Source organism: Nelumbo lutea, chromosome 2 (genome assembly GCF_056320005.1).
Source record: "Nelumbo lutea isolate HS-2025 chromosome 2, American lotus-T2T, whole genome shotgun sequence".
Taxonomy (NCBI): Eukaryota; Viridiplantae; Streptophyta; class Magnoliopsida; order Proteales; family Nelumbonaceae; genus Nelumbo; species Nelumbo lutea.
This window is the reverse complement of record NC_142685.1, coordinates 9,495,801-9,505,179: the sequence shown is the minus strand read 5'-3', so window position 1 is coordinate 9,505,179 and position 9,379 is coordinate 9,495,801.

The window sequence follows — 9,379 nt, the reverse complement described above, 5'->3', positions numbered from 1 at the left end:
AATGATGAAAATGGAATGACAAAGTTAAAATCAACATATAAATGAAATAATGTCATAGTTAAATAATAAAACTTTTGAAAATATAAATATAAATAATAACAAAAAATAAAAATAGAAAAAATTTAGGCACATATCTAATGTTATATATTCATAAAAAATAAATATTGGGTACATCTCTAATAATATACATTCATTATCAATGATGAAAATGTAATATAAAATTTAGTGTTAACTTAGAAATCAAATTATTTTCCTTTTTGGGTTGTGCATTAGTGGTTTGGGTCAAATGCATGAACCGATGATATGATAGTTAAATAATAAATCTTTAAAAATAACAAAGTACAAGTAATCAAAAGAATATATAAAAATATATATATTAATTATGTCAAACAAAAATTATGTATGGTAAGTAAAAATTATTTATACAATGTAGATGATATATAATTTAAAACAAATTAGAAAGTAAATCTATTTTCTTATCTAGATGGTTGATCAATGGTCCAACTTTTCAAAGAAACTCATGATGTCATAATTGAATAATAAATATTTAAAAAAAGATAAAACACAAACAATGAAAAAGTAAAAAATTCTATCACATTTGGGAACATTTATAATGTTATATATTCATCATAATAAATAAAAATAATTGTTAAAATAATTTTTTTTTATTTATGTCAAAAAATGGAATACAAAATTTAATAATAATAATAATATTTATTGTTGTTGTTGTAATTTAAATTTTCCACATGCAATGCACGTGCACATTTACTACAAGCATTTGAGTTTATTTTTAATCATAGTGTTACTTTTGTTAATTTTCGATTTTTATCTTAATTATGATATCTAAAATTCAAGTAATTAATATGAAAAAAAATTCTCATGTGTTTAATTACTAGTATATACATATATAAATGTATGTGTACATATATACATATATATTAGCAAGGATTACACGGGGCAGGGGTCGGGATCCCCGCGGGTGAGGAGTGCTCTCCCCGTCCCCACTCCATCCCGCCCCATTTGGAGCAGATCCCCATGAGGATCAAGGGAGTAGGAAAAATTGCCATCCCTAACTATGGATTCAATGACAAAGAATTTGAACTTTTTTTTGCCACAAAGGCCCCTGAACTTTTGTAGTTAGACAAAAACCTCTCTATAGTGGAATGTGTTAAATTACCAAAATACCTAGTAGAACTTTCTTTATTTTCTTTTTATTAACCTTTCTCTTAAAAAGAGAAAATCCCAGATTAATACCCTATACTTTAGGCCTATGTCACTTTGGTCCCTAAACTTTAAAACATAAACCATCACTTATGTGTATTACGTGATGACATATACAAATTAAATATTTTAAAAATAAAAATGAAATATTGTTCATCATTTTCTTCCATATAAGTAAGACAATGTTCATGTGTGTCATCTCCTCCCTTACACCCCCAAACCCCAACTTTAGGAGCCTCTACCGCACCACCAAACTCCTCCAATTCAGTGGCGGGGAAAACAAGCAAGGCACAAAGTACAACGTACTCTCCCTCAATAAATTCAACAGGCTCCTCTCTCTCTCTCTAAAGTGATAATTTCGCCATATATGTCCCCAGTTCAAATCTGAATTCTGAACATTCATAACAGTGGACAAGCTTCTACAAGTCTTCTCCCTCTTCAAAAGCAGAACCCATTTAATTTTCTCGGTTGTTTTTCTTCTCAAACAAAGGAGAGAAGCCATTTCAGCCTTCTAGCTACTTAGTTTTCACCATCAGATGTTCAATATTCATTGCTTCAGGTGAAGAAAATATATTCCTTCTAAGTTGTCTGATTCAAAACATGTCGACTTAATGGGGACCCAGATTGGGTAACTTGGAGTTAGAGGAAAGTTTTTGGTCTTACATGGGTTGAGATTGACTTCACTTGGGTTTTCCTAGTTCGACCTTGTCATCTCATCTCACTTCTCCTATATATAAAATAATGGACAAAGAAGAAAGCTACTCGTGAGCTTATTCTCAATCATCTCGTGTTTTTCTCTTATGATTCATGGCCATGTTTTACTTGAAACCTCAATAGTTGCCTATCGACGGGCTTCACAGGTCTAGATTACCCTATAGACCACTATCACCCAGCAATTGAAGTAATAATTTGGTGATTGGAACTCCGGCAACAGTAATACCAGAATGGTGGATTACATGCTGAACAATCCTCTGCCTCACCAAATGTCTTCTGGCTTCTGTAGTGCCACATCTCTCGATAGATTGAGCTTCGCCAAAGTTACGCAATTCGCCAACTTTGGACCCAAATTGGCCATGAACCAAGCCAAGCTATCTAATGAGGAAAATGGGATCGACCCAGGTTATTTTCTCAAGTTTCCGATGTTGAATGACAAACTATAGGATCAAAGCCTCTATAAATCCTCCACCGACAGCAAACGAGGAAGAAAAATTCAAAGCTGATTCTGATCAGACGTTTGAATTTCACCAAGGACGTGAGAAAATATCCCCATAATTTACCTGTTGAATTTATTGAGGCGGAGATTAAATTTCACCAAGGAAACGAGAGAAAATAACCTGGGTTCGTTATTAGGTATCAATAGATTACATAACTTGAGAACATGGATCCATTATTAGTAAATGAGGAAAATAACCTGTTGAAGGAAAAATTACTGAGGTGGAGATTAAATTTCACCAAGGAAACGTGAGAAAATAACCTGGGTCCATTATCAACAAACGAGAAAGAAAAATTCATTGATTGTAATGGTGGTTGTAGTGGTAGGAGAAAGGAGGAAAACTAGTTCTGATGGTTGATCATGAAAATTAGATAATATTTGAAGGGCATTTGTGTCCTTTCATATGTCATTTAACGTCATGTAACAGTTTGTACTAAATTGGCACATTTTGGAAGTTTAGGTACTGAATTGGCATATTTTAAAGTTTAGGGACCAAGGTACCACTAGACCCAAAGTATAAGGTTACTAATCTAGAATTTTCCCTAAAAAAACTTTTTTTTTCTTTAATTTTCAATACAATCCAATAATTCTCTTAAAAAACACCCTTTGTTTGCTTTAGAATTGGGGATATCTTCCATCATTCTTGAGGGAGATTCTATAATTGTGGCTATAGGTTTGTTGGAGTTTGGCTCTCACACTCCTTGGCGGATTCACATGTTGATCACAGATTATAGACTTTTTGTTAGAAAATTCCCTCACTGCTCAATAAATTGGGTTGCAAGTACTGGTAATGTGGTCGCTCATATTTTGGCCAAACATGCCCTAACTGTTAACCACATGCATACATGGTCTATGTATCTATCTTTTTTACATTCTGCTATCTTTCAAGATTGTAATCATGAGCAGTTGAATTAATGAATATGATTTTGAGGCACACTACCTTATAATCAATCCAATAATTCTTAAACTACTCACCGGTGATGGCTATCCATTACACCCAAAAAAAAAATGCCCCACTAAATTTGGGATATTAAAAAAAGGGTAAAAGGCTTAAACATACCTTGAGTTTTCATAAAGTAATTTAAATATACCTTAAATTTTTTAAATAACTTAAATATACCTTATGGATTGACTTTATTAGACTTAAACATATCCTCACTTCTCCTATTTCATGAACCTCTTTTAATATTCTAAAAATCCCATCTTATCTTTAAACACGAGTATATAATGCGCTTGCCCACTAAGAACAAATTGGAAATGGTGAGGTGGAGGAAACCGAGATCGGGACCACCGAATAAACTTCTCTGAAAGCCCGTTTCTATAGGACCCTCTTTCCTAGGGTTGTAAGGCAGAAAACTTGTAGATTTGATGTGTTTGGAGATGTATTTGCCAAGGAATGGGACCTCAGAGAGGGGTACCATGTTGAATTTCAAAAGGGAAAGTTGAATCTCTCATTGTCTACGCAAAACCTTATTGACATTTTTTGTCCTCTAAAACTCAAAGACATCCTTAACTAGGCCTTGCTTCAAACAATTTCACCCTTAAGATTGCTTCCATAATCACTGAAAACTTAGCAATCACCATTACTTTGGGTCATGTTCCTAGATTGGGTTTCTCTCTAATTGGTCATTCCATTCTTGTTGAGATTACTAATGTGGAGAATCCCAATATGATTAGAGGTGAGGAGGGTGGTATTGTGATTGGGGAGAATCTTGTCTAGTTGTTGTTGGCAATGAATCACTCCAAGGAGGCCACTAATAGACTTCTACACATTATCTCAGATCTTGTCATTCATTTCATTGATACACATGTGGATCACATTCAAGATATAGTGACCAAGCATAAGATGGAGTTGAATTCAATTGGGGTCTGGACCTCTATAATTTTTTTAATAATGGAGGGTAAAAAGGTCTTTTACAGTCACAAAGTATGTTTAAGTCTATTTAAAAAAACTCTGGGCATTTATGTCAATTTAGGAAAAGTTAGGTTGCATTTGGATGCGGTGTAAATCCCAGTTCAGTGTATTTTTACACTCCGGTCTAGTTTTGCGGCAATTTGGATGGAGTGTAAGTACATCGAAGCAACCACTCTTTCTTCCCACCTCTCTCTCTCTCTCTCACCATCGAGTTTCTTTTGCTAGCACCCTCCACCACCATCGAGCTTCTTTTCATCATCGTTTTTGACTTTGTGTGACCCCTTCTATCTCCCCCCTTTATCTTTTCTCTTCTGACTCTGTTGTAGTTTCCAACTCCATACAACCCCTTCTCTCTCTCTCTCTCTCTCTCTCTCTCTCTCTCTTTTTCTGACTCCGTCATCATTTTCGACTCCATGCGATCCCTCTTCCCCTCTCTCTCCATTCTCTATTCTCTCTTCTGACTTCGTCATCATTTTCGACTCCATTCGACCCCTTCTCTCTTCCTCCCTCTCTTTTTCTCTCCATTCTCTATTCTCTCTTCCAACCCCATCATCATTTCTGACTCCGTGTGATCCCATTCTCTATTCTCTCTCATGATTTACATTGATCTTCCAAACACACAACAGTGTAAAACTAAACATTGACCAATTCATCTTTTACAATGACGTGTCTAGCCATTTTCCTTTTACATCAGTGTACTTTTGTACTTACACCACATCCAAACACAACCTTAGGGTATGAAGTCTTTTACCTCGATCAAATTAAATGACGTGAGAGTTGATTTAGAGGAAGCCCATTTTTCTAATATCTCAAACATGGAGGGTGTGTACCCACCGGCTACTCTTTTCCACCAGCTCTCCATTAACATTGATTTAAGACCTCCATCTTCTTCAACCAAGGTTTAAAGTATCAATACATATCGGCCGATATGGACTGATAAGTATTATGTCGGGAGCTTCCCTATATACCCCTACAGGGGTTGTATCGAGTCAGGCCATGGTCCAAAGAGTAATCGAGACAATCAGATTTAAAAAAAAAACATAAAAAAAACACCAACACAGGGCGATACGCCCTTCGATATTTAGAACTTTGTCTCCAACCTCCTCTCCTGTCATCTACAGTTCTACCCTTCCGCCCACATGCCCTATTTAATACAATGCAAGTATGCAACATAGTTGTAAGGTAGGAGATAAAACCTTCTGCACTCAATGTTGATTGGTCAGATCAACCACTCAAATCATAAACGTTTATTTTGAACCATCATATTGGCCTACACAATTAGATGATTTCTAAGTTGTAACCAAGAAAATTTGTTTCATGGGGATGTGACGGACAGGCTTCTACAATAGCAATGACCCAAAAAAAGAACCGTTTTGGTCACCGGTTTTTGGGTCAATGGTCCGATCATCTAGTTTGAACAGACGGTTCGTTCTGACAGGAAAATTTAAAAAATTAAAAAAAAAAGTCAAAAACCGTTGAATGGGTCAACGGTTCAACCACCTGGGTCATTGTTTTATTAACTTTAAAAAATAATTAAAAAAACTGTAAAAAACCATTGAATGGGTCAACGGTTCAACCACTCGGGTCAATGTTTTATTAATTTTTTTTAATGATTTTTTACCAGATTCCAAGTTTATGTAAAAACAGAACCGATTACTTGGACGGTTCCTAGGTCGAACGGTCTAAACGTTCGAATCAACGACAGTTCAAAAACACTGTACAATAGTCCTTCATTGCATATGATCCACAGAAAAGCTTGTCCTAATGTCCCACTGGCGACAATGTCACTTGAATGCAATTTCATTTCCATACATGTTATAAAAAGATTGAACCAATTCATTTACCCCAAAATAAAATCCAGCTAGCCAAGGGGTGTTGATCCTCAATGGACACATCTGTCATTGTGTAGTAATTAATCGAGCTCCAACGATAATATATAATACACTATTCTATTTACCAATATCGCAGTCTGCACACCACCTCTTCTTCTAAGTTTGGGGTGTCCACAGTTCGGTTACTAAATCGTGAGTTTTTTTTTTTTTAATTGAACCAGTAATATTGGTTTTTGGAAAATTAGAAATCTAAATTGAACCGAAATCAATCGGTTAATCAGTTGATCGGTTCGATTAACCATCAGTATGGTTCGTCAGTTTTTTGATTTTTTAATTTTTATAATATTATATATAAATATATAATAAAAATTATAAATATATATAAAAGATTATATTTTAAATAATAAATAATATATCATATATTATAAATATATATTTATATATAATGCATATTTATTAATTTCTAATATATAAAATATACAGAAAATATATAGAAAGATGTGTATATCGGCCGGTTCGGTTAATAGCCGATTTTCTATACTGGTTAAACGAAACCAAACCAGTACCTTTGGGCTTTTAAAAACACCAAACCAACTGATTCGATTAACCGGTTTTTTTATTCGATTTCGGTCAGTTTAATTTTTGATTTTTTTCTCACCCCTATTCTAATTTCTAACCAAACAATGGTGTCCAACTGCCCTTCTTTGTCTCTCTCTTCCCAATTGACCCTTACCGCCATCATCTTCTTCCTCATCTCATTTGCTTTTTATCTTTCTTTGTCAATATATACTACTACCACCACTAACAACAGTAGCTAAACAAGCAAGGCAATTGGGAGTCGCTTCACCAAAATGTAAGCCTTCGACGACTCATTCACCAGTAGGGGAACACACATTCAGTATCCACTAGCCCAACCAATTTTGATCACGTGTCTCAACTTCCCTATGACATCACTTTCTTTCGCCATCCCACCAACTGGTACTCTGGCATATCGTATCAGCATCAGTGGTATACCAGTCGTAGTGTATCGCTACAATACGCTACTGTATTAGTGGGTATCGCACCATATCGAACGGTAAAAGCTGATATGATACATGTGATACACGAATACATGCACAACTTCTATCTTAAAAAATGTTGCGTCTGGCACGATTCGACACAAGTCTTACTTGCGATTTAAGGTGCTTAGCAATTTAAGCCACTAAGCCACTGTTTAATTTGTGATGATAAATGAAATACAATAATTGTTATTATCTTTATTGTAAAAATACAATCTAAATAAATGTCATATCTTTATATTCAATAGTTCCAACATAAAATTAAATAGAATAATATTAAAATTTATTATTTATAAATATAAATGAAATAAATAATCTACTAATTTATATTAATATCAAAAAATTGATTTCTTTACTTAATAAATTTATACAAATAAAAATATTAATAATAGAATAATTATTTTAGTACTTAAAATTCATACATTTGTATATATATAATTTTAATATATTTTTATAAATTATTAATTGATATTTTAATTTACACTAAATAATAACATATTTATTATTTATAAAATAAAAAATTTGTTTACAAAATATTCAAACATATAATATTGTATTGAATATATTAATACACTAATTTAAATTTATATAAAAATGATTTATTATTTTAGAACAAATATTGAAATAAAAGTACTAATAATGGAATAATAATTTTAGTAATTAAAAATTATGAATTTGCAATATTATATGCTTTTAAAAGTTTTAATATATTTAGATTTGAAAAATTTTAAGCTAACATTATATATTATAAATTATCAATTGATATTTTGATTTACATTTTAGAATAACATATTTATTATTTACAAAAATAAATATATTGTTTATCAAACATTTCAAAATTTAATATTTGGTTGACTTTTTCCGTTAATGTTGAAAAGTAAAAATATTAAAATAGAAAACAATTGATATAGTAATTAAAATATAATAGCATTTGTTTGTGTCTTGGAAATAAATAGATTATAACATAATAATGGTTTTATGCATGTGTTAATTTGTAAAGGTCTATATAACATGAGTCTTAGACTCCTTATTGATGGATTATCAACAAAATTGTATAATATCTATGCATCTCATAATATTAATTGTAATACATTCATTTATATATACCATTAAAATATACATTTCTTATGTATTTATCTTATATGTGGTTATTTTGACCTTAAAGCTAGTGTAATTGAAGTATTTACAAAATTTGTATTTATTTTCATAGCATATTCATGTGTTTTTATATTTTTCGTTTGTATCTATGCGTTTTCAAAGCATATTCGTATCTGTATCTATATCCAAGTTGTTTGATACGATACCTGATACTAATACTTTGATCTGTGTTTGCAGTAGAATCACTGCCCTTACCATATTTACCACTAGGGTTAGCCACAAGTTGAGCCTTTCACGAGCTATTCGAGCTCGGATCGTGAGGCTCGTGAGCCTAGTATTAAATAAATAATTTTTATTATATATATACATACATATAATAAATATTTTTTTATATATAATAATATATTTTTTTATGTATAATAGTAAATAATTTTTATAATTATTTTTTGTATATATAATAATAAATAATTTTTATAATTCTTAAAATTTTTGTTTGAAAAATAAAAACAAAATAATTTATACATATATTTTTTATTTAAAAAAAAACTTGGCTTATAGTCGAGCTCAAGCCGAGTCAATCTCGAACTTGCAAGCTATGAACCGAGCCTAATACTTTTCTTACGAGTTGAGCTCGAATAGCCAAGTATTCAGCTCGGTTTGGCTCGAACCGACCCCTATTTACCACCTTACATCAACCCAAAGGTTGAGGGTCAATTTCGTAGTGGCTGGGTCCATAACATCGACCATGACTTCTTTGTTCATAACAATCTCACACTTAATAGGACTCCTTAGCCCTTGCACACTTAGCTTACTTGGTTTAACAAACTCTTGGAAGGGCATGGATGCAGAGGGTTAACATTGACAGCCTAATGCAGAGGGTTAACATTGACAGCCTAATGTAGAGTGGAGTTGGGCGAGGCACTATTTTGGGTGGGCGAGATCAAGGTGAAGGATTATGCTTACCTTTTGGGGATGTTGTATCTCAAATCCTTGTTCAAGTTTTAGTCATCTACAATGTTATCAGATTTTTACAGGTATGTTG